Source organism: Heterocephalus glaber, unplaced genomic scaffold, assembly GCF_053883595.1.
Source record: "Heterocephalus glaber isolate CG9 unplaced genomic scaffold, H.glaber_assembly_v1.0 deba00001497, whole genome shotgun sequence".
Lineage (NCBI taxonomy): Eukaryota > Metazoa > Chordata > Mammalia > Rodentia > Bathyergidae > Heterocephalus > Heterocephalus glaber.
Genome location: NW_028258320.1, coordinates 65,632,657 through 65,658,383, shown reverse-complemented (window position 1 = coordinate 65,658,383; position 25,727 = coordinate 65,632,657). Strand labels below are relative to the sequence as shown.

At 45.6% G+C, this 25,727-nt stretch overlaps 1 long non-coding RNA gene across 1 annotated transcript in view; it reads right to left on the bottom strand.

Annotated features, from left to right (window-relative positions):
* Nucleotides 1-23,171: 23,171 nt before the first annotated feature.
* LOC110347821 (uncharacterized) overlaps nucleotides 23,172-25,727 on the bottom strand; it is an 89,805-nt gene continuing 87,249 nt past the window's right edge. Inside the window, exons 3-4 of the long non-coding RNA XR_015440459.1 lie at nucleotides 24,154-24,266; nucleotides 23,172-24,023 (exon numbers count right to left, since the gene is read on the bottom strand). This is a non-coding gene — a long non-coding RNA (uncharacterized LOC110347821). The remainder of the gene's footprint in view (nucleotides 24,024-24,153; nucleotides 24,267-25,727) is intronic.

The following is a 25,727-nucleotide window of genomic DNA, read 5'->3' as shown; positions in this document are numbered from 1 at the left end:
AGCAGAAACACATCTGAGTGTGACACCAGGCAGTCTGGGCTGGAAACCTGGCCATGGGACCCTGGCTCCAGTCCCTTGCTTCCTTCAGCTCTACCATCCCCATCTGTGACGTGTGATGATTGCATGTCCGGGTGTGCCACACATAGAAGCGTCCAGAACAGCACATCTACAGCCTGCCCCTTGTAGTCCTCAGCGGCCACTTACAGAATGCACATCTGAAATGGAAGTCCAGAAACGGGGTGGAGGATCAGCTCCGGGGACAGCAGAGAAAGGCGACAATCCAGAGCTGATGAGGAGAGAGCTCATAGGACAGCAGGGATCTGAGCCATCAAACTTTGTTTCTCAAGCCAGTGCCCACTGGATGGCAGCACCAAGGAGAGGGAGGGGGGAGCAAGGTGGACAGGAAGGAAGTCAGAGCAGGAGAGCTATCCGACCGCCTGTCACAGGGGAGACATCAAGGCTGAGAAGTATATCCAAGTGTCCTTCCAGTCTCCTCCATCCCTGACTGGGAACAGATGCCTTCCTGTAACTGCACCTGGGCATGGGCCTTGCCACCAACCTAGCAGGAGCAATCAGTGACTAAATCCAGACTATTCTGGAGACACACTTGTCATCAGTTGAAACTACTGTGGTATCCTAGGGTTAACTCTTTGAAAGCCAGACTGCACACATTTGATTCTGCAATATGGGTTCACTCATTCTTACCCAATTCTGTTGTCAAAGTAAAGCCTAGAGTTAAACACATTTCAAAAAGCTCTCCACCAAAATACATGTAAAAGAATGTTCATAGCAGCATTACTTATAATAGCCCAAGCTGGAACAACTCAAATGTCCATCGACAGTAGGATAAATTAGTGGAATAGTGCAACAATAGAACACTATTGAGCAGTAAGATAGAACCATTGATACACAGAACAGCAGGGGTGAGTCTCACTGATTCTAAAGGAGGCAAAAGTCACCAGTGGTGCTAGAGGGTGGACTAGTGCTCAATGCCTGCAGGGTGCTGGCTAGGAAGAGGCACTGGGAGCCTTCTGCAGTGCCAAGAATGTTCTAGATCTTGCTAACAGTAGTGGTTACATAGGTGAGTATATATGCAAAGATTCACCTAGCTGTACATTTCATTCTCAAAGTTCACTCTTAAGTTAAACTTCAATTAAAGTATATTATTCCCTCTGTCCCCAGAAAAGTCCTTCAATGATTGTTGAAGAATGAGCTTGGATGAGGACAACCCAAGAAGCATCCCTAAGACAGCACAGGTCTCCAGAATAGACCGACCAGGTTAGCTCTTGGTCCGTGCAGCACGTGCTGACTGGCCCTTGACTGCTGTGGTCTGGGTACAGGTGGTGGCTTTTCTTCCCTGTTCCTTGTCTTTGTTGACATGGCTTTGGCTACAAATAACACCCCTATAAACCTGCCTTACAGTGGAGGTTTTCATTGCTTTTAACAAGAACTCTGGCACTAGGTGGTCTCATCCTCTGAGCCTTATTGTGCTGCCTGGCTCACCTGCAGCAGGGTTCACTTTTCCCAAACAACTGCATCCCAAGACCTGAAGCTGGAGAGGGGCCTTTTCATCCAAATCAAGACCCCAGGAGATTTCCCTCAAGTCCCATTGGCCAGAATAGCAGCCACTGGCAAAGCAGAGAAGACGGGGCCAGAGGGTCCGCCTCCCCAGGAGTACCCCATACTTAAGCACAGTTGGAGTTCTGTTAGAAGGAAGACGGTGGGAAGGATGCTGGGTTGGAAACCAAGTGAGCTTCCAGGCCTTGTTGGGATTTTTGTTTTTTAGCTTCTGTGTATTTTTAACTCAAGATATTATACTGTCAGAACAAGTGAGTCATCATGCCCTTGCGACTGAAGCCTGGTAGATTAATGCTTCCATCCAAATTCCCAGGGAGACACAGATGCATGGATGGGATGAGGCAAAGGAATGTTCAGCTGCCCTTGGCAGGGTTTGATGTCAGCACACCAGGGGCTGGAATGCTGTGTTTACTGAGAGGAGCTGGGCTGGGGACTTATGCATAGGGCCATTGTAATTAATGACTTTTATTCATTCACTTTGTGGCCCTCTGCTAAGACATGAGAGAAACAGTCCATAAAATATTAAAGGGGAAAACTAATTGAATTCTCCAAATACTTCATACATGGCCCCAACAGGAAGGGGAGGTTTCTCCTCACCTACTCATCACTGAAACAGTTCAGAAAGTCCGGAGACCCCAGACCAAGGAACAGGAAGGATGCCAGCATTTTGATCCCAGCTGCAATGGCGTTCTTCATTTGTAAGAATTCTTCTATTCTTCTGTGACTGAAATCTTATATCCCAAATGATAAGCAGAACCCAGAAGTTTGCAGGTTTTAACCAGAACCTCTCTGAGTCCTGGTTAGTCCTCATAAAAACAAACTCATAGTGATACTGAGGAGGAGGAGGAGGAGGAGGAGGAGGAGGAGGAGGAGGAGGAGGAGGAGGAGGAGGAGGATGCATAGCACATTGAGTCCTTGCTATATGCACAGATGTACATGTATTACCTCATTTAATTCCCTCAAAAACTATAAAACTGCTACTTTTATTATCCTCTTATACCAAACGAGGCAACTGAGGCTTAGAGAGGCTCTTGGTTAAGGTCACCTGATAGGGCCTAAATTATGTATCCCCTACCCCTCCCCAAAATTTACGTTGAAGCTTGAAGCTCTAATATGACTGTGATTTAAAACAGGGCCTTTGTTAGGTGATTAGGTTAAATGAGGTCATACAGGTGGGACCCAACTCAGTATGACTGTGTCCTTATAAGAAGAGGAGACAAGAGGAGTGCCTCTGTAAAGAGGAAATGCTGTGTGTGTTCACAGCAGGAAGGCAGCCATCTGCAAGGTGAGAGAGAACTCAGAACAAACCAATTCTGCCAGCACTTGATCTTGAACTTCCAGCCTCCAGGACTATGAGAAAATAAATGTCTCTTATTTAAGCCCCTCAGTCCGTGGTACTTGTCATGGAGCCCAAATTGACTCATACATCACACAACAGCGGAACTAGCATTGGAACCAGACAGTTGAGTTCCAGAGCAATGGCCTTAGCACCTCATCACCTCCAATCCAGCCCTTCGATTGGAGAAATGGGGAACGAGTATCCTTAGGGCTGGTCTGTGGGTACCAATTATACAGACTGTCAGATCTCACCCCCTTCCCTCCTTCCTCTGTGTAACAAATGACAGTCCATTCAGGAGTAGCCAAGACCTATGCTTTGGATGGAAATGGTCCCAGGGAAATATGGGCCAGCGCTCGGAGGGCGGCTAGAACCATCTGGGTAATTTGCAGAGCTGGGTCATGCCTAAAATGGCTGTAGGCACTGAAGAGATTTGGGCAAGAGATATAAAATGGTACCATCTGTTTCCCGGGAAAGAGTTTGGATACTGCCCTGACCAAACAGGCCTGCATTTAATTCCTCCCCTCCCCGAGGTGTGGGACCTTGAAGAAGTCACTTCACTCTCTGAGCCTCAGTTTCTCCATCTGTCCCATGGAGATAATTATTCTGACTCTGCCACAGGGCTGTGAGGATGAAAAAAGTTACTACGTGGAAAGCTATTTCACAGATGGTCTGAAGTCAGTAACACTTAGCTCAAGGGACCACCTGAAATCCCCTTAGCTTCATCAAAGCAAAACCTGAAGTTACAAATCCCTTGGCAGACAGCCTCCAGACCTTTCTGGAAGGAGCTGGGTATAAATTATGGATCACAGCCTCTCAGGTGAGCTGCTATTCTGGATCTTTCCTCCTCCCTGCATGCAGGGTTCTGGGCCAGCTCTTCTCAGAGTGCTGCTCATGACCCCAGGGGCCTCTGCTCCCCCTGCAGCTTTCCTCCAGCCCCCAGCTTTCCTTCTTCCAAAGACCAAATGCTTTTGAGCTCCTTCTGAGGGGATGTTCTGAAAGGACTCCCAGAAAGCAGTGCCCTCTTTGACCTCCAAAGCTTGGAGCTAGCCACACCTGACCCCCAACCTGAGCCCCGGTGAACATGAGCACTCATCCTCCTCCAGCCTTGAGGAAAGACTCCATCTCAGAGGACTGGAATGGAGAGGTGAAATCCCTGGGAGAACTTTGTCTTTAAAGTTAGGAAATGAGGGGCCGGGGATTTAGCTCAGTGGTTCCACCACCTGCCTTGCAAGCGCAAGGACCTGAGTTTGATCCCTGGTACCTAAATAAATAAATAAATAAAAAGATTAGGAAACGGCAAAAGGCCAGTTATCATGTCCTGGGGGGCTGAGAGAGATTTCTTGGCTCCCTTCCTGAGTCCTCTACTACCGCACACACGTAGTCAGCCACACTGTAGCTGCATTCCCAAGGCCACACCAGGCACTGGCTTTCTCTCTCCTCCCCAACCCTCTTTGGGGGAAACTCAGTTCGGGAGGCCTGAGCAAGCAGCCATGGGTAGGTAATGACCCAGTGTGATCATTTCTTTACTAGGAAACCAGAGGATCAGCCAGAAGAGCAGAAGAGCATTGGTCTTGGGGCCAGAGGGCCCGCATTCCAACCAAGCTGCCACCTTTAGCCTGTGACCTTGGACAAGTCACACCTTTCTTTTAAGTACCGTTCCCTTCAGCACAAGAATGGAGATACCAGAGCTGTTGTGAGAATTCAATAAGATAATTCATCAAAATGCTTAGCACAGGGCCTGGCAGGTGTCAGCTCTAACCAGATGTCAGCCAGCTGTGATTTAGGGCCTGGGTTTGCTAGGGCTTCCAAAGGTTGGAGAGTGGTTTTTTGTTTTGTTTTGTTTTTTTTCAATTTTGTGCCTTAGGCACTTTTCCTACCTCGACCTCATCATAGCTCTGCTCTGATAGTGTATGCCGGCAACCTTGCAAGTTTCAGGAAGCCGTGAACCTGCTGACTTTGGCATGAGCCTCCAGAAGAATAGGGAGAAGCAGGACTCAGCCTGCAGCACTGCCTCTCTCACCTCCTCTCACTTCTCTGGGGCTGTATTCTCATCTGAAAGGCTCATGAAATCAGTTTCTCCCCATCACGGAGGTGTGTGGGGCCAAACAAAGCATGGGAGTGAAGGGCTTTGTAGAACACAGTGGACTAGGCCAAGTAATTGTGCTTCTGTAACGGTTGCTGCTACTGAGTCTATTCTCCTACCCTAGTCCAGCCTCATCTATAACAAGTAGAAACTCTCTCTCCATGTATTTAAAGTCTCCATTAAACAACCAGCAACCACTTGATTCTCTTGCTTCATATCTTTGTATCTGAGGAAAAGAAAGCAAAATTATCCAATGCATGAGTTGGTAATAAAGTACTCAATGATGAGACCCATTCATCTTGTCTGCAATTTAATTTTTTAAACAACAACCACAAATCACCAATCACCACTTTTACTGAATTCAATTGTAAGGAAATTAGGAAACAACTCAGATTTTAATCAGTGTTTGCCCTCACCGTGAAAATAGAGGTTCCTCTTTCTCCTGTCTCTAATCAGCAGGGTTAATTATCTTGGTTACATGCTAGCAAATTAATTATGAGTTAATGAAGTTAAAGGAGGTCATTTGTTAAGGGAAACTGATCACAAGGGATTAAACGGGACGCCACTGTCATGGAAAGGACTTTTAAAATGATACCCGATATTTGATTTGTGGGGTTACCCAGCAGACAGGATGAGGCCCCGCACCCCCATCCCACCACCGTGGCCCACAGCACACCAGTGCTGTCACCGGCATCACTCTGTACCAGGGGAGACTGGGTACCTGGATAACCTGTTCCAGGCTAAAAGACAGTAACATAAGCAGTTTCCTCTCCTTGGGGGGTGGGGGGGTGGGTGGGTGGGTGTGTGTGTGTGTGTGTGTGTGTGTAAAGGAGCTGAGAGGAAGCAGAGGAGAGTTGTGCAAGAGCAAACCAGTTGGGGGCCCAAATAAATGCCACATGGGCTCCCCCTCCTGCCCTAAAGCCCCAGGGTCTTCATGGTGGGTGAGCCTAGAGTGGCTCAATGGAAACTGCCCACACCCCTGGGGAGCACTCTATTCTCCAGAAGCCAAGCCAGATGCTGGATGCTTGGCTTGGACAGGAGGTGGTTATCCAAGTGAGGATAGACAAGCCGGGGGAGCCGGAGGACCATCTCTCCCAGTCCCCTCCTCCTTGTGAGCCAGGCCTGCGATGCTGGGGTAGGAACAGAATAAGCTCATTTGTGTGGAGGGCATCTATGCCTTGACAGCCACACAAAGAATGGCAGAGACTGCTGCCTGCCTACCAGTATCCATTCCCTCATTCTCAGGAACAGCGCTTCCAGTTCATTCACCCAACTGGAAAACTACATTGTCTAGCTACCCTGTGTGACTAGATTCCAGTCAATGAAATTTGAACAGAGGTTGCTGTGTGTGCTTTCTGAGGAAAATTGAAAGCTGATTTTCTTTTCTCCCTTTTCCCTGCTTGGATTACAGATGTGATGTCTACAGTCATTTGGAGTAGAGGCAAACATGAGGGGGAAAGCCAGTCACAGAGCAGAAAGGCAGGAGCCTGAGCTGTGCAGCCCTGTACTAGGCCTGACGCCCTACCCTGGACTTCCACATGACAGGAGAAACAAAATACCTGAGGTGATGCATTTACGCTGCAGTTCTTACTATGGTGAGGCCCTTTGTTCAACATTGAATACAATTTCTATCATGAAACAGGGCTCAAGAAGGTCCCTCAAAGAGGTGATAGGGACCTTGACTCAGCCTGTAGAGTAAGTTCTTGACCCACCATCACAGGAAAAGCATTTCAGGATGCATTAGTGAGCGGCATAGACAGATTTATAACACGGAGTTAGAACGTAAGAGAAAATGGGGAAGGGACTTCAGTTTGAGGAACTGAAGGGACATAGCTCTGATGGAGAGTATCAGACTAGCCCATTAATCAAAGAAAAAGACAATCCTTTATAGATTAGTTACCAAGTTCTGAGGTTCTGTAGATGTGTTCCAGAGATTCTTTCCAGATTCTTAGTGTCCCGATCAAATTGGACAAGACACATAGGAAAGGTAGTAAGGTTTTACATTTATTAAAGGTAAGAAAAGCATCCTCCACTGAGAAAGTGCACAGTGACCATGAAGTTAGTTGATGGTGGACATCTTTTGTATTCCACATTCTTTAGGCTGACGTCAGATTTGGCTGTCCTATCAAAAACCTGCTTGATCTCACACCAAAGAATTGAAGATAGCACTTTCTGATTGGTCCCAGAAACCAGTGGGAACTGTTTTCTGCCATGTGTCCTGGATCTCCACAACTGACAGGTCATGCCCACTTGCTCAGGCAGTTGGCCATATCCTAATCTCCTGCCTCATATTTGCAGGAGTGGCCCAGGGACTGGTTGAGCATTATTTCAGTTCTGATTTTGCGAAATGGCTCTGGGGAAGTCCCTATTGCTTAAGGGGGCAATTCAGTCTCTATGAAATGATTGTTTCTGCTTGGGGGAGTCTCAGTCTTATGGAGGCTCTGCTGGAATCCAGGGTGACCATGACTAGAGACTTCTGGACACCCATTGGTAGTTGAATGTCCCTGTAAATCTCTTATCTTGATGTCTTCAATCTTAAAGGGGGATGAGATAGATTATATAAATTTTGGATTAATAAATTTTATATTGCTAGCTTTTAGACACTCCTTAAATAATTAGCATGCCTATATGCCAAACTCAGCAGGGATCAGATCTGAGGTTTTAAGGTATAAAGGAGTCAAAGAGAAAAGTCAACTATAGGCCCAAGTGAAGAGTCACTGGTGGTTTTTTGTTTTGTTTTGTTCTTTAGCAAAAGCAGCTTTCAAGTCTTGACTGTTTCAGAAGAAAACACAAATCATGATTTTAATCGGTAACAGATTAAGGGCCTGTTACTGGTCATTCAGGTCTGCTTCTTTTGGTCACAACTAACTGAACCAAAGGTGGCTGTTTATTTTGGTGAAAAGGAAAAAAAAGTTTTATTCAAAGCTAGCTCCCAGAAAATGGAGGGGCCTCATTTACCTCAAATCACCTTCACCCTGTGAAGAGGTGTAGAAGGGTCTTTTATAGTAAAGAACAGAGGAGAGAGAGAATACAATGAGACCATACCCAACTCCAAGCTTGCTTCAACCCTCTAGGGCCTTTTGTTCCCTCCCTTCCCTGTGGAAATGAAACTGGACCCCAACCTCCAGGTACCAGCACCTCACATGCTGTCTATTCATCTGAACTGAGGACAGACAGCAGTGGGAGACTGTTACACCCTAGGCCTGAGGAAGTTTAGAGAAGTTGCTTGTCTCTAATGGAAAAAAATTCTAACTTCTGAAGTTCTATTTCACCTTCCTGGTTACAGGCTAGGAGTTTTTTGTCCTCAGTCCCTGTCTTGGTTATTTATCTTGTCTCTGAGACACAATACCCAACACCCACAAGTTAAAGGAGGAAAGGTTATTTCAGCTCACAGTTTGTAGAGGTTTCAGTTCACAGTTGGCTGGTTCCAAGGCAGAGGTGTATACCAGAGGAGAAACAGTCCATGGCATGGCAGGCAGGAGGCATCAGCAATGATATTCCCTTTCCCTTTTATCCCATCCAGGATACAAGTCTTTTGGGTGGTGCCCCCATACCCAGAGTGGGCCTTCCCATTATCCACACCCAGAACTATAATAAACCAATTAGTGAACTAATCCAGTACCACACACCCTAGATCCAGCCACCCCCAAAAAGCCCCACCTATGAGTGCACAAGGCTTTGTGGGGACATCTAGATACATGCCATAAAAGTCCCTATGGTAGTCTCTGACTCTGTTGTATCATTTCTAAATCAGTGAGGAATACGACCGTCTTGGCAGCAGGTAGCCCCAAAAAAGTGGTTCTCTGAAAATTTTCCAGACTAGAAGACAAAACAAATACTATGAGGGGAGCCCTTCTGTAAAAGGATGAAGCAGAAATCTGGCCATGGTGACCACCCCACACCTTCTGGACTCACTGGCTGTACTCCCCCTCTTCTACCTGGCTCAAAACATTCTTGCCCCTTTGAGCTTCAATCACACTGAAATTAAGACATTAAAATGAATCTTTTGCAATTAGGATTTTTTAAAGTATGCTGCAAGGAAAGTAGTGAAGGGTGTTTAAAAAAAGAATTAAGGGCCGGGGATTTAGCTCAGCGGTGCCACTGCCTGCCTCGCAAGTGCAAGGTCCTGAGTTCGATCCCCAGTACCCCCTCCCCCAAAAAAAGAATTAAGAAATGTCATGTACATATACCAACTCCCCATGATGAATGTAATCATTATGTACTACAAACAAGTACCAATAAAAAAATTTTTTAAGTAAAGATAAGCAATTTCTCCAGCTTCTTCATGCTGAGAAGGAAAACTTCCACTCTCAGCCCTGGCACCAAGGGAAATTCAACAGAAGCAGATTTTCAACATTTCCTGGGCCCCTCTATGCCAGGTCTGACTAAATCTATATATGCATACTATCTGGCTTTTATTCTACCCATTCTATAAATTGGAGTCCTTCTGTGTGCTTGAGGAAGGCAGACTAGCTCTCATCCCAATTTGCTACTTTGTGAATACACTTATTTTTCCATATTTATGGGTTTTGTTATACTCTTGATGGTGGGCAAGTAGACAAATCTGGATAGTCAGAGTCGAGATTCAGGCCTCTGGTACCAGCTCTGTGGCAACATCACCTTTGTGCTCAGGTAAATAGCCCTGGAAGCTTGGTTAGGAGCTGGACTACATGGCCCTTGGCTTTTTGTACCCCATCCTCATGCAGCCTTGCTTGGCAGCTGTCCCTCAAAGGCCACTGGCCACCAAGGAGATCTTCTTCTAAGTCCCACACATCTGTCTGTCAGCCTTTTTGAAAGTCAGGCCAGAGATGTAACTCTTAGGAGCTCCCTTTATTCACCATGGTAATGGAGGGCCAGAAAAGCATCCCATGTTCCTCTCTTGGGGCAGGAGAGGCCTTGGAGATGAACTTGCTCCTCCATGTCATGTACAAGGAGAAACCGGACCAGCGGGTAAGGCTGTACCCAGTCTCTAGCCCAAAAGTCAGAGGCCAACCTGGACTCCTCCAGCTCCTCCTAACCCACCCACCATTCGTCCCAGGTTGGGAAACGGAAGCCCTCAGTCACTGTGCCCCTGTTAGTTAAGAGCTGGAAAGAACCAGACCCAGCCTGAACTGACACCTCTGTGTGGCCCCCCAAAAGTGTTAACTCTACCATAGTCTCGCACAATCCTGTCCACTGGAACTAAATGAATGCCACATACACAATTTTAAATTTTCTAATAGCCACCGTAAAAGAAGCAAAAGGAAAGAAATTGATTTTAATATTTTATTTGACCCAATATGTCTAAATTATTGACATTTCCACCTGCAATCAATATTAAAACATTATGAGTGTGGCATTTTACATTATCTTCAATTAAGCCTGGAATCTATTTTTCACTTGCTGCTTACTTTAGTTCAGATTAGCCACAGCTCCATAGCCACATGTAGTGAGCAGCTACTGCATTGACTAGGTTGGTTCTAGAGGGGTAATGGGAAGGCTTCCTAAGCTCAAAGTACAAAGCATTTTGTGGACAAAAACATCCAATTACAAACCCTGGTCTATCTGAGAATGGTTTTTCTCCTACACTCTCACCACCCCTTGATATCAACTTAAAACGTAGTATCAGTCTGAGTTTCTAGTCATTCTCTGCTTTAGTTTCCCTTTTCCTGATAATAGGAAAATGGCCAAGTACATTTTTACAGGTTTATTACCAGTTAATGATTTCTCTTTTGTCAATTGTCTTACCTATATCCTTTGCCCAATTTTTGAATTATGTTCTACTTTGACTTTTTCTCATTGAATATTGAATGTATTAGTTCTTTGCTAGATATAAAACCTGTGATAGTGTCTCTCGGTTTATGGTGATTTTTTCAGTCTAAAGTCCTGTTTTATGCAGTTGTATATTCCAATCTTGTCTTTTGTAGCATCTGGCTTTTGTGACTTGCTGAAGAAGGCTTACACTCCCCCAAGATGACAAAAATACTCTCCTATATTTTCTGCAAATACTATTCTAGTCTAGTTTTCTTGTTTGTTTAGCTCTCTGCTCCATCTGGAATTTATCTTTGCCCAGCACTGTTCTTTGCTTACAAAATGTTAGCCACTGGTACTTGCCTGGGGAGAGGGGCGCTCTCTGGAGGGGGCATGTTGGCTGTGAAACGCAGGTGGACATCTAAAAGGCCACACTTGCTTGCTCAGGAGAGCAGGTAGAAGCACCAGGCAGGGTGTCAACTAGAAGCTCAGCCTTACAACTCTTCGGGCCTCTTAGTGACTCTACAATCAACCCCTAGGGACCCAAACCCAGGCATATTTTCTCATCCTTTGGAATCTCAGTCTACTATCTGTAAAATGGGAACAGGACTACCTTATGGCATTGTTATATATAAATCCTGCAGATGCACGAACTCTTGGTAGAGTTGCCCTAATGATAAAATCTGCTACCACTCTGTGGCTTACAATTGCAGCTTATGACAATGTCTCTCCTAGTTCTGAGCTGGCCAGGCTGAGTGGTTCTCACCTGGAGTGGCTCACATCCTTGCAGTCAGATACCCTCTGGAGCTGAGCCATCGGAAGGCTTTGCTGAGCCAAACATTTCAAATGGCTCCCTCAAAAAGCTGACTATGGAAGGGACTGCTGGCAATGGGGGGCTACCTCAAAGTCCGGAAGCCTGGTCACAGGAGTGTAGAAGGGCTTCTCTGAGGAGGTGTGACAGGAGGCTTTCTACATAATTTGGGGGGGGGGGTCATTTCATGATTAAATTACAAGTAGGGCTATCTGAGGCCTCAATATTCCCGTGATGCTATGACGCTCAAGGACAAGAGTACATCCTGGTTCTTTGAGAACTGAGTACTAATACAAAAAGAGAATGGCTTCACCTGGGGAGGGACAAACTCCTTATCAGCTTAACTTATCCCACCTACTGTTGTAAGAATGTTTTGCTCATCTCATGGTCCTAATCAACATTAGCTCCTCATCAACCTAAAATCCTCATGGACATAGGATTACCGCCACCCTCCAGTCATCTGATACTTCCTCCAATTATAAGATCCTGGTCAATTTAGGGTTATCACCACCCTCTGAGTCATCTGATACTCCCTGTGAATCCAATAAATAGTGGCAAGCTCAGAGTGTCTTTGTCTTTGCTGGCTCTGAGGCACTGACCTCCCAGCCCCCTATATACTTTGAAATTATGCAAGTCTCTATTGTCTTTTTTTCTTTAGCCCTCACTGTCCCCCTTTCTAGGCAGTCCGACCTCCAACAGAGTTGACATTTGAGCTGAGGACAGCTCAATACAGCAAGACTGTGCCAGAAGCCTGCTTAGCACATGGTGTGGGAAGATGCACTTGGGGCCAGGATGCTCCTTCATCTGGGAAACCGCCTCCCTTGCGTAATCAGGGATTTCTAATGGAATTAGGATAGTTCCCCATTCTTCAAGTTTTATTATTGCATTGCCACCAGCGACAAGTCAGTGCCAGTTTAGCCCAGCAGAAATAGCACAACCGGAGACAGAACACAAGATAACAAGCTTTCTTTTATGAACCAGGCCCAGCAGGCACCCAAAACACCCCTTGCTCTGCTCTCTTTGCTTTGACATGAACAGCTGCACTGATGTGAGTTTATCCATTAGATTAAAAATAATTTGCTAAATACCACAGTGGAGTTATTTCTAAGTGGCTTCAGTCACTGTCACTTCACACAGGGCTCACACTCCCTGGTTAAGAGTGAAGTGCACTGAGATAACAATGCAGAGACTTGAAGGAAGTCCAGGTAGTTAGACCTGGATTCACAGTTCTATTAGGTGGCATTGCAGCCTGGATCTCTTACCCCTTTGTTCACGATTCTCCAATTTATTATAGTGTAGATATAGTAAATATATGACCAGACATTGGAAATGGCCACCATTCAATTGAGTTTTATTTCTTTTCAACAGAAACTAAAATGATTTTATCCTAAGTCAGCACTGAGATAGGCTCTTTGGGGAAATCATAAAGTTGAATTAAGACTCAGTCCCTACCCTCAGGGAACTCATAGCCTGGTGGGAAGGGGGACACAGATATATAAACAAGTAAACCCTAGGAAGAAATAGAATGAAAAAGAGCTGATACAGGGAGACCCAACATCAGAGGTACATGGAGGAAATATTAATTCTGCAGGGAGAAACCATGTGGGTAGGCTTATGGAACATGCAGCCACTAAACTGGGGCCTTTAGCTTTAGTCTTTTGTTTGTTCTAATAAAATATCAGAGGAAGCCTGGTATGTTAGCTTTCCATGGGTGTGACAAAAGAGCTGAGAAAAACAATTTAAGGAAAGATTTATTTTGGCTCATGATTTCAAAGGTTTCAGTCCATGGTCACTTGGTTTCATCATTTTTGGGTCTGTGGTGAGACAGAACATCATGGTGGAAGGGCACATCAGTGGAGAGCTGCTCACCCCATGGCAGCCAGGAAGCAAAGAGAAAGACAGAGAGCCAGAGAGGAAGGGACTGGAGATAAGATATAGTCCCCAAGGTCATGACCCATGACTCACTTCCTCCAACCAGGCCCCACTTTCTGTTTCCATCACCTCCCAAGAATGCCATCAAATTATGAATCCATCAATGAATCAACATAATGATGAAGTCAGAGCCTTCCAGAACCACAGCAGCTAGCAACAAAGCCCTCAGTACATGGGCTTTGGAGGACATTTCAGATTTAAATCATCACAAAAAGCTTAAAACACTAGAGCCAGGGTCATGCTCTAGGAGGAGTTTTGACTCAAGCATTCAAGTTGATTTTCTACCCTGAATGAACCTTGGAATCACCCCAAGAGCTTTTGAAACATTCATTACCTGAGCCACAGCGGGCAAAGATCCCAAACTAAATGATATGGGCTTAAGCCAGGCAACAGAGTTTGAAGAGTCTGTGAGTGACAATAATTTGTAGCCAGATTGTGTTTTCTAACAGCAAAAACTAAAGCAGTAACTTTCAAAGTAAAGGTATCACCTGGGATCTTGTTGGAAATGCAAATGTTCAGCCCACCATAGATCTACTGCGTAGCAATCTTGGGCTTTGGGCAGATCCAGAAAGCACTGCAGGGGACAGTGTTGAGAGCTGTTGAATAATGAGAACAATGGCAGAACCATGGGCAGGAAGCTGGGTGTTTTTACAATCCTATGATAATAAACTGCCATTTGTTGGGCACTGTGTTATACCTGGTCCAGACATTAACACCTTATTGACACTCTTTCAGATGGATCTTATTATCAACCCACTGTACAGATGAAGAATTTGAGGCTTCAAGCTACCAAACCTGAAAGCCATCCAAGCTACTGCACAGTGCATTTCCAGGTCCAAAGCTGGATCTCTGACTTCACATCTGGGCCTGTTCCATTTTGTCTGCAGGATGTTTTATAAATATTGGCCAGGTGTGGGTACCGGTTAGAAGAATCCAGGAGCCCCATGCCTAGAGAGGGGTTGTGGAGTTTCCTGGCAAGAAAAAAATTTCCATCCATGCTTGGAGTTGTCTCTTTGTAGAAAGATCACAGTTGCCCAGGAAGAAGATGCTGGACCGGACTCTGCTGAGTCTGTCCCAGCATTTTGGACCTGAGGATACCTCTTCCTGGGGCCAGTTTGTGTGGATTGCAAGGTAAAGGCCCCACAGGAAGCAAGTGTGAAATAAGCAGACCCTTTAACAGCCCTGTGCTCTCCTCCCCATGTGGTTTTGGTCCAGTAGACCATCAGCTCTGAAGTCCTTGTCCAGCTGATAAAGAATTTGGGGGTTTTTCCAGAAATGTCCTCCTCAAAGTGCAAAGACACAACCTTAGAAGGTAAGAGCAGAGGTGGCCTGCTTAATTTTCTCCAGCCTAGCTCAGGCTGTGACCAAGCTGGAGGCTGAGGATGGGGTGGCCAGTGCTGTAATGACCCTAAACAGCCAGAGTCAGTCCTACAGGGGCCCCTGACACTGCCACCCATTTTCTGCCCCTCCTTCCCCCAGAGGCCTTCCTGGCCCCTTCTCCTAAGTTCAACCCATTGACCCCCAGCCAGGCCAGCACCTGGGAGGTGGATGGAGACAGGTGAGTCATAGCTTCCTGGAAAACCATGCTTTAGACCAGTGGTAGTGAACCTATGGCACAGGTGTTACAGCAGGCTGTTTATATCATTGGCAGCTCTAAAAGGTTCACCATCACTGGCCTAGACTAACCCCAGAGGGCCGAGATGGGTCCAAAGGGCTTCTCTGGGAATCTTGACCAGTGTAGGCTGCGCCAAGCATATGAGTTGCCATTGAGAAAGATGGAGTAAAGGTCACCCTGAATGCAGGTCCTGGTTTCTGGCTGTGCCCCTGAATTTAGCCTTTGCAGACAGTCTGGACTGGGTTCATGAGATGAAGGCCCAGGAACTGTTTTCCTAATTGAATATATCCCAAACTAATCCTCACAAAAAGTCACTGGAGGGACTGGAGGGGAGCTCAGTGGTGGAGTGCTCACCTAGCATCTGTGAGGCATGGGTCCCATTGCCAACACCCCCCGATAAACACACACACACACAGAGTCCTGGCATCCTGTTCTGTGCATGTCCAGATTCCACAGGTCTGGGAGGGGCTGAGCCTCTGCATCTCTGACAAGTCCTGGTGATGTTGTTGCCTGGCCCCAGACAACACTCGGAGGGGTAAGGAAGAGGAACTCAGCCTGCCACTGTCCTGCATGTGCTCTGGTGTGAAGAGGACACCATACAGCAGGGCCAGCAGGTGTGTGAGGAGAGCAACATCGAGGGGTCAAGACATGTGAGCCTGGGGGTCAAGCAGTCCCTTCACCTGTCTGAGCTTCACTTTTCTCAGCTATAAAATGAAAATACTTCCTTGTTTTGAAAGAATCAGACATGCTAAAATTTACAGCCTGAGTTACTACTTTTTCCCAGTCAGAACATCAAGGATCAAAATGTTTGCTTATAGACATGTGTCCAACCAAGGTACAATAAGCAAGGCTGCATTTATCCTCCCACCTGAAACAACCAAAGAATGGATAAATGCATGCAACCATGGTTTCAGGGTTGTTGGACCTCAAGCAATGGGGTTAGTGATCCTGGAGACAAGGAAACAACCCGGATAAGTCCTACGATGCCCTGCCCTACTGCTGTCAAAGAGTTCCCAGGAGACCTGGTGCAGGAAGAAGACACCCAGGAGGACTCTAGCAAACTCCATGGGTCGAAGAGATGGAGTTGGGAGTTGGGTGAAACTCACGAGGCAAGAGGTAAAGGACAGAGTGCAGGAGAAAAGAAGCCATTGCAGAACGAAGTCCAGGGACGTTAAGAAGGTGGCCTTTGAGTATTTAGCCAAGTACTGATCAGCACATGCCTGGGCAGAAACTGTAGGGTCAGGGGTCTATAGACAGGAAAAATAATAAAATAGGGGCCTCATTAGGTCCTCTAGTTAATCTTAACCAGAGCAGTGAAAAACAAACTTTACTAGAGAAAGTCCCCTGAGAAATAGGTCAAGGACAGAGATAGAAAAAGAGAGAAAAACCAGATAAAGAAAGTCATCAAATGGCCTTGGGACTTAGACCAAGAGACAAAAACAGAGCTGACAGGCAGGACACAAAGAGAAAGCCAAGTGCCCAAATGATAAGCCACCCCACCCCCAATAAAACACAGGAAAACAAAGGGGGCAGACTAACTTTAAGGCAATTTTACTCACACCTATGCACTAGCATTCACTCTAGAGTCACTATATTATTCACTCGAGGGTCATTATGGAGTACAGTAGATAGCCACATGCCCCCTTACTAACTCTAAGCTGACCAAGAATAAGGCACCCCCTTGCCAACCCACTGCCCATCCCAAAGAGAAGGTCTTAATAGAGGTCAAGGACAAGTAAACAAATAGACTGAAAGAAGCTACACATAGACCACCCAAAGAAATGACATTAGGCAGAGGAAGCCAATCCAGGTATGGCAAGTTCTGGGGGAGGAGTAACTTACACCCCTATAAAAGCAGCTGGGATCAAAGGGCCCATGGGCCCTCCATCTTTCCAGAGCCCCCTACCCTGACTCTTTCTCATCAGGGTAGATATTTATCTTCTCCTTTCCTCTCCCTTCCTTTTCCTCTTTACAAATAAAGTGTCTTCCTTTCATTGAACTTTGTCCCTCGAATTTTTTACTGGGGCTGAGTTATGATCCTGGTGGGCTGCTTGGACAACAGAGCAGTGGTGTTCATCCTCCAGATGTGACATCTTTGGTTCCCTGACCAGGAGCCAGATGTAACAAAGCCAAGGCCAGAGAGAGCAGTAGGAGAGCTAGAAATAATGCTATTCCCACCAGCCAGGCTGAGAAGCTTCAAAATGCACTGGGCACTGTATATTCAGAAAAGCCTTTCATCAGGAGTGGGGAATAATTAACCCCAAACTGAGCACTGCTCTGTCCTACCTACCAAATCTTATTTAACTGCCACTGAAGAAGCAGCCCAAGAGCTCAAAAATATCCAACACCCAACAAGGTAAAATCCTGACATACAATTCAAAATTGTGAAGCATGAAAAGAAGCAGAAAACTATGACTATAAAAAGGAGAAAAATTAAGCAATCAAAACCAATCTAGAACTGACACAGATGTTAAAATTAGCACTCAAGAACATTAAAACAATTATTGTAATTGCAGTCCATACATTCAAAGGATTACACAGAAATGCAAAGTATTTTTAAAAGACCTAAATCAAGATTCTAGAGATGAAAACTAATGTCTCAAACAAGAAGCAACACTGGATGGTATTAGCAAAAGATTAGACACTGCAGGAAAAAAATAGTGAACTTAAAGATACAGCAATGGAAATCACCCAAAATGAAACAGAAGTAAGGATTTTTTAAAATTCAAAAAACACCAGTGAGTCCTGGGATGAGTTCATGCAGCCTAGTACATACAAGATTGGAGTCCCAGAGGGAAGTAAAGAGCATCATCAGGAAAATTTTTGTTTTTGGTTCAGTAAGTGTAGGGCAGGACCTGAGAATTTGCCTTGCCAGTACATTTCCAGCAGATGCACGTAGGAGCTGGCAAGCTACAGCTCATAGGCCAAATTCAGTTTGCCACTTGCTCACACAAATAAAGTTTTATTGGCACACAGTCCCATTTATGTACATCTTGTCTATGGCCTTGATAATACAACAGCAAAGTTGAGATATTTCAAGATAGACCACATAGGCTGTAAAGCCTAAAATAGTCACTAGCTGATCTTTTACCCAAAAAAAAGTTTACTAACTTCTGATTTGGGGGAATAAGTAGGGCTCAGATCATTTGGTCTCAAAGCACCAGTCCCAGCAGGTGACTGCTCGCCAGTTTATTCCTCAAAGTCTTAGAGGCTGGAAATCTAAGATCAGGATGCCCGCATAGTCAGGTTCTGGCAAGGGCCACATTCTTTAGTGGTGGAAAGAATGAGCCGTTATATTCTGGCTTTTTCTTATAAAGCCAGTAATGCTAGTCTCATCCCTGACTGCTCTCTTCTCAGGACCTAATTACTTCCCAAAGCCCTATCCTTAAGTATAGTCACATTGGGCATTGGATTTCATTTTACCAATTTGGAGTAGAGAGAGCAAAATTCAGCACATAACAGCCCCAAAGCAGAAAGGAAGTGGGGGAGTGAGAAAGGGGGAAGAGTAATAGCTAAGGCTAGGGAGGACAGAGGAAAAAGGACAGGGGAGGAGTTAGGTCTCTAAGAGGACTGGGTAGCTGTTTAAAAATATAAGCACAGGGGCCCGGGATTTAGCTCAGTGGTTCTACCACCTGCCTTGCGAGTTCGATCCCCAGTACCAAAAAATACACACACACACACACACACACACACACACACACACACACATGCATAGATTCCACAATTACATTGCCATTTCAAGGCAGGAAGTTTTTTGGCTGTACAGACTGGTGGAGGGTGGATTTGGTGAGTGGAAGCAGGTGGACAAGTTCAGAAGCTGCCTCTTTGTGGTATGTGATGGTGGCTCATTCTTAGGAGTGAGCCAGAGATGGAGAAAAGTGGACAGATTCTAAATACAGGCATAGAGAAGTCTGCTAACTACTGAGAGGAGCCCGGGGAACAGGGTGGGGATCCCGGCCAGGGAGAAAGGAGCCTTCACAGGACATCAAAAGCCCACTCCCCTCAGGTACTACTCTTCCTGGCTCTTCCATCTCTGTCAAAGGCTCAGTCCCTGATGGTGACCAGCATCCAGGTCGGGGAGCAAGGAGCAAGGGATTTCCCGGGGCTTTAGCTTTGGTTACTCTAGGCTCAATATCCATGTCTCACTTTGGGGTAGGAGACAGCCTTGGGAGGCAGCTTGGGAGAGTAAGAGCGATGTCCAGAGTGTGGACTGAAGGCTCATGCCCTAGCTCAGGCTGACAAAAGCACACTGAGCACCAAGCAGCCATGTTCTCCACGCAGGATCAGCCCAGGATCCTCCACTCCAAGTTCTGTTATCTCTCTAGACCCCGCAACCGCCTCACTGGGTAAAAGGAACCACTCAAGTACTAAGAGTCACATATTAGAGAGGAAGAAATTGAAGCTGATTTATCTCCAGGATGGGGGTGAGGCCAGGCAAGGGTCTATGAGGCTCAGTTACAGGGTCTGCCTGATGGCTCTAGCTAAGCAGGCACTGCATGGAGGTTAAAGCTACACTGCTGGTGCCAGGAGTGTCCTGCCACTGTGGCACAGCTCCTCACTTGGCTGAGTGTGGAACCCAGCATGGCTTAGCCTAGGGCAGTGGTGGCAAACCTACGGCATGCATACCACAGCCAGCTGTTTGTTACCATTGAAAGCTCTAAAAGGTTCGCCATCGCTTGCCTAGGACTTTGGTGGGGAGATCAGAGTGTGTCCCCAAACCTGCCTGGAGAAAGTTCCCACCCCTGAGGGTCAAAAAGTGATGTTCAGAAATCAATGTCACAGGGCAAACTCAGCTCAGTAGAGGGATAAGGGAAGTGAGATCTCAGGGCCATGAGATTGCAGAAAGAGGGAATGCTGGCAGTAGAACAATTGAAGACAGACCCCCAAAAGATTAAGCTAATAGACCCTTACATCTCCTCACCTCTTCCCTGTGCCATGAAATGCATGGGCCAGGTCAGAGCACATACCCTACCCTGAGCCGAAGTCTGAATTACTAGGCAGCTCACTAATAAGACAGACTCCCAGCCCGCCCAGATCTACAGAATTAGTACCTCCAAGGAATAGCTGCCCAGGTCCCCTGTTTCTAAGATCCATGAAGTGATTCTGATAATGATCCAGGCCTGCAAATGTTTCCCCCGCCAATTTTGGTGGTTCTTTCCCACGTCCCTTGAAATACATATAATCCTCCCATCGCCTGGGTCTTAGGAAGCAGACCCCTTATGAGATGATTGTTCTATGTCCATATTTCACAGTAGGGAAAATTAGACATTTTCCCATCACTGGGATAAAATATCCGACAACTGAACCACAGTGAGCAGGCTCCAAGGCAGAAACAGCATGGTGGAAGCAACTAGCGGAGGACAGCTGCTCAGCCCATGGCAACCAAGAAGCAGAGAGAGAAGAGGAGCCAGGGATAAGAATATACCCTTCCAGGTCAGGCCTCCAGCAGCCTACCTCCTCTGACCAGGCCCCACTGCCAATTTAGATCTAAAACACAACAGACCCTGTCTGAGACCAGCCAGTCCTGGTGATATAGGAGAAATATAACTCCCAACCCTCTAGATTTCAGATCTTCAGAGTTCATGTCCCCCAAAATCAAAAAATGAATTCCAAAGGACAATGCAGGTTAAGAATAGGAAAGGTTCGGGACTGGGGATTTAGCACCATGGCGCTGTGCCTGCCTCGCAAGTGCCAGGTCCTGAGTTTGATCCTCAATACCAGAAAGAAAAAAAAAGAATAGGAAAGGTTTGAGAGATCCTTCCTGAGAGACAGCTCCTGAGAGACAGGAGGGGTCCTGAGTGGGTTGCTGAGGCCCTTTTGTCAGGGTAATTTATACAGTAAAGTCACAATGTGGGTACAACATAGGTCAAACTATAATCAACCTATAGGAGTACAAGTATAGCTGCTTAGCTAATATTGATCCAATAGGGAATCGGGTCACACAGCAAGGGTACACGGAAAGAACAAAGACTTTTTGAGACGGAATGGGTCGGGATACTCTGGTCACCCACCTGGGCAACTGATGCCCATCTGGACTTCCTGGACCAGGTAGTACTAATTATAGTATAACTCTGAGTTACTGCTTAACCCTTATGGAGGCATGTAGACCTAGTCATTGCATTTTTATCTTGAGGCCTGGTCTTCAGATGCCCCTCCAGCCACAATTCAGATGTCTTTATTTTTCACTGACTTCCTTGACACCCCAGTCCCTCTCAGACTGTAAATTAATGTCTATCTAACTTTGTTGCCTATAATACTGGCTCATCTCATTTACTCCAACTCCCTCCATAGCCCAAACTGTCACAGACTCATGCCGTTAAATAACATGAATCCACTGGCGAGCAAACTTTTTCTGCACAGGGCCAGGCAGCGAATAGTTTGGCCTTTGCAATCCACACAGCCATCTGCTGCAGGTACTTAGCTCTGCCATCGCAGCACAGAGCAACTTTACAAACCACGTAATGGACAAATGTGGCTGTGCTGAATAAAGCTTTATAGACACTGAAAATTGAAGTTCATATATTTTACATGTCACAAAATATCCTTTTGGGGTTTTTTCCCAACCCTATTCAAAACTATTAAAAATCATCTTAGTTCACTGGCTATACAAAAACAGGCCTCAGGCCAGACTTGGCCTGCAGGCTGCGATGCTGACCCCTGCATTAATCCTCCCACACATCAGGCTAGCAACTCTCCATAGCAATGAGCTAGGGAGTCTGGGCCCATGGACGGTAATGGTCTTGTACACCTCCTCACTTCTCTCTACTTCTGCCCCCTTTCTCACTTGTCCTTAGGCCTGCCCAGATCTGACCTCTTGGATTCCCAGATTTTGAAGACAGAGTCAGTACTATCCACTCCGCCACCCTGCCTTAACAAGCCTCCTCCAGAGTGCCACTGTCCACTCCCCTTCCCAACCATGGAACGCTTAACTGGCAAACCACAAAGAAATTCCAGATAAGGGCAAGTACTTATTTTCAAAGAAAATTCTATCCTCACAGCCAGTTTGCAAGCCACAGCCTAAGGTAGAGAGCCACACCCAGCCCTGGGTAAGGCTGCTGAAATGTTTGGAGGTCACACTGGTCCAGTGTTTTCCATGGACAGCCCCTTCTGCATTTTATCCTGAAGTTCCCATGACACTGAACTCTTTTTCAGTGGATTATTTTAACTACCAGCCAGTTCTGTAATCTCTATCCCCTGGGGTCAAGTTCAAAGAGAATTCCAATGTGATTAGGTAAACATATGCAAGGAGTAGATTTATGTGCTACTGTGCTATTCTTTGTGATGTTGGCATTGAGGGTAGGGAATTTTAAGAGCTCCTGTGTGCTCCATTTATTCCTTAAGAAATTAACTCATCAGTCCCCACCATAGATGAAGGCATTTCTCGGGACATTTGAAATTCAAAGTTATGGCTCTCAGCTGAAAAGGAGGAAAAGGAGAGTGATCAGAAGGAGGAGATGATTAACAGGAAAGACTGGTGATAAATCCTGGCTGTTTGTGAATGCATGTAGCTCACAGAGAGGAGCGGAAGCAAGTTTCAGGTATGTCAGTCCATCACAACTGTGAAATTGAACTGTAAATGGTACCTGGAGCAGTGGGCTGGAACCGTCCCATGCAGGGAGTTAATGGAAACATGGAGAGAGCTTTATTCTCTTTAACAAAGTACTTAGGCAATTATCTCAGCACACCCACGGTGCAGGGGACCATGCAGGCTGCTGGGTTAGCCAGGCAGTTAGAGGCAAAATAAATTCCCTGACAGCCTCTGTAAGCCAGATGCCCTGGTCTTGCTTCACCACGGACAAAAATGATCTCTGGGATCTGAACTCCTCTACAGGGACCCAGAAGCCTGGTCAAGGGAGCCACACCCCTTTCCCTATACATGATCCCATCTAATCCTCCTAATCGCCCTATAAGGAAATCTTATTGTCATCCCACTTTTACATACAAAACTGCCATTTTACAGTTGAGAAGCTGAGGCTTGGGAGTCTACAAAGCCAGAGCTGGAGCTGGAAATCAAATGTCTTAGTTACTTTTCTCACTGCAGGAACAAAATGCTCAACACCTAGAAGTTAAAGGAGGAAAGGTTTATTTTTGTTCACAGGTTGTAGAGGTTTCAGTCCATAGTTGGCTGGTTACAAGGCAGGGCGGCATAGCAGAGGAGCATGGCACAGGAGAAACAGTCCATGGCAGGGCAGACAGAAGGCAATGAGCAGCAAAGCAGAAAGCTTCCCTTTCTCTTTATCCCATCCAGGCTACAAGCTTTTTGGGTGGTGCCACCTATACCCAGTATGGGCCTTTTTATTATCCACACCCAGAACTATGCTAAACAAACTAGTGGATCAGCCCAGAACTATACACCCTTAATCCCAATATCACACCCTACATCCAGACACCTCCGAAAAACCCCACCTATGAGTGCGTGAGGCTTTGGGAGGACATGTAGGTACAAGCCATAACATCAAGTCAGCTACCTGAATCCTATGCTTTTTTCATTGCATAAGAGTAATAGGGCCCTCAGCATCCTGAAATACTCTCATTCCTCAAACCCCAAATCAATCCCAAACAAGCTTGGAGATAAAGTCATGATTTATTGGGTATGGGGAAGTTGATGGCTCTGGCCTGGAACAAGAAAACAAGGAAGTTGAGGAAGGGGTACATGTAAAATCAACCATAGTCCCACTCAGATCTTTGTGCACAGACTTGCACAAGGCATGACTGGGAACTGTGTGGAAGTGCTGCTAGCTCTGCATTTGCATAGAGACAAAGATGCATCTAAAGAGGACCCAGGCCATGGGGAAAGGGAGTCTAGTGGAAGCTATTGGCCCAGAAGACAGGTAGGTGATGGGAAGACAATTCAATGCAGTATCTGTTGTTTGCTTTGGTTGGTTCCCTCTCTGGTTCCTAAGAATTCATAGCAGAACCTTACGGGAAGCAGAGACTGGTAAAACAAAAAAAAAAGGTGGTTTTGTGTGTACTCATTAGCAGTCAGTTTCTGAGGCCAGGTAGGCTGAATCTAACCCTGCTGTTCCCTAATACTTGTGTGACCTTGTATACTTGACTTGACTTACCTGTTTGTACTGTGAGCCTTTTTTAAAAATCATTTTATGAGTCAGGTAGGGTGGCACACATCTGCAATCCCAGCACTCAGGGAGGCGGAGGCAGGAGGATCACAAGTTCAAGCCTTGAAGGGAGGGCAGGGGAAGGGGGAAAAAATAAGAACCAAGAGAGTATAAAGGTGCATATCTCCAATGATGAATGTTATTATATTGTACACCTAAAATGTACCAATAAAAGGATATACCAAAAAAAAAAACAAGTTCAAGCCTGGCCTAGGCACCTTTGTAACTTAGTGAGACCTGTCTCAAATGCTTGACCTGGAATGCATACTGAAATATTTACAGATAAAATAGGGTATTAGGGATTTGGTTTATTACAACTTATATCTAGATGTCCCCTAAAAGCCTCATGTACTCATAGGTGGGGCTTTCAGGAGTGACTGGATCACGGGTGTGTGTTACTGGATTGTGAGTGTGATAACTAGATTAGTCTACTGATTTGTTTAACATAGTTCTAGGTATGGATAATTCGAAGGCCCACCATGGGTGTGGATGGCACCAACCCATGGGCTTATAGACTGAATGGAGAAAAAAGGGAAAGAAGGCTTGCTGCTGGCTTTCTCCTACCTGCAAGCTATGGACTATTTCATCTCTCTGATGCCTCTCTGACATGCTGCCCTGCCTTAGAGCCAGCCAACTATGGACTGAAACCTCTACAAACTGTGAGCTAAAATAAACCCTTCCTCCTCTAACTTGTAGGTGTTGGGTATTTTGTCCCAGCAACAAAAATGTAACTAAGACATGCTTCAAAATAATATGGGCAAAACACCTAACTGAATACTTCTTTTTAAAAAGACATACAAATGGTCAAGAGATGTATGAAAAACTGCTCATAATCACTGATCATTAGAGAAATGTAAATTAAAACCACATTGCAATATCATCTCACACCTGTTAGAAGGGCTATGACCCCAAAACCAAAGGTAAGTGTGGTGAGATATGCGGGAAAGGGAGCCCTCATGCATTGTTGATGAGAATGTACATTAATATAATCACTATAGAAACCAGTATGATGGGTTAAGAAGCAAGATACAACAATATGATGCACACAAGAAACACACTTAATTCAAAAAGAAACTCATAGACTGAAAGTTAAAGGGTGGAAAACAATACTCCATGTGACAGGAACCCGAAAAAAGCAGGAGTATCTATCCTTTTTGCAGATCAAGTGGATTTCAAACCAACACTGATTAAGAGAGCAAAGAAGGACACTACATCAATGTAAGGGGAACAATCCAAGAGGAAGAGATGACAATCATGAATATATATGCACCAAACACTAGTGCGCCCAACTATATAAACACGAGTGTGCCCAAACAAATACTAACAGACATAAAAAATCATACAAGCACTAATATAATAGTAGTGGGGGACCTTAAAACTCCACTGTCACAAATAGATAGATCAACTAGACAAAAAAAAAGCAATAAAATACTAGAACTCAATCAAACTCTTGAACAAATGAACTTAACAGATGTTTACAGAGTGTTTCACCCCACAAAATCAGAATACACATTCTTTTCAGC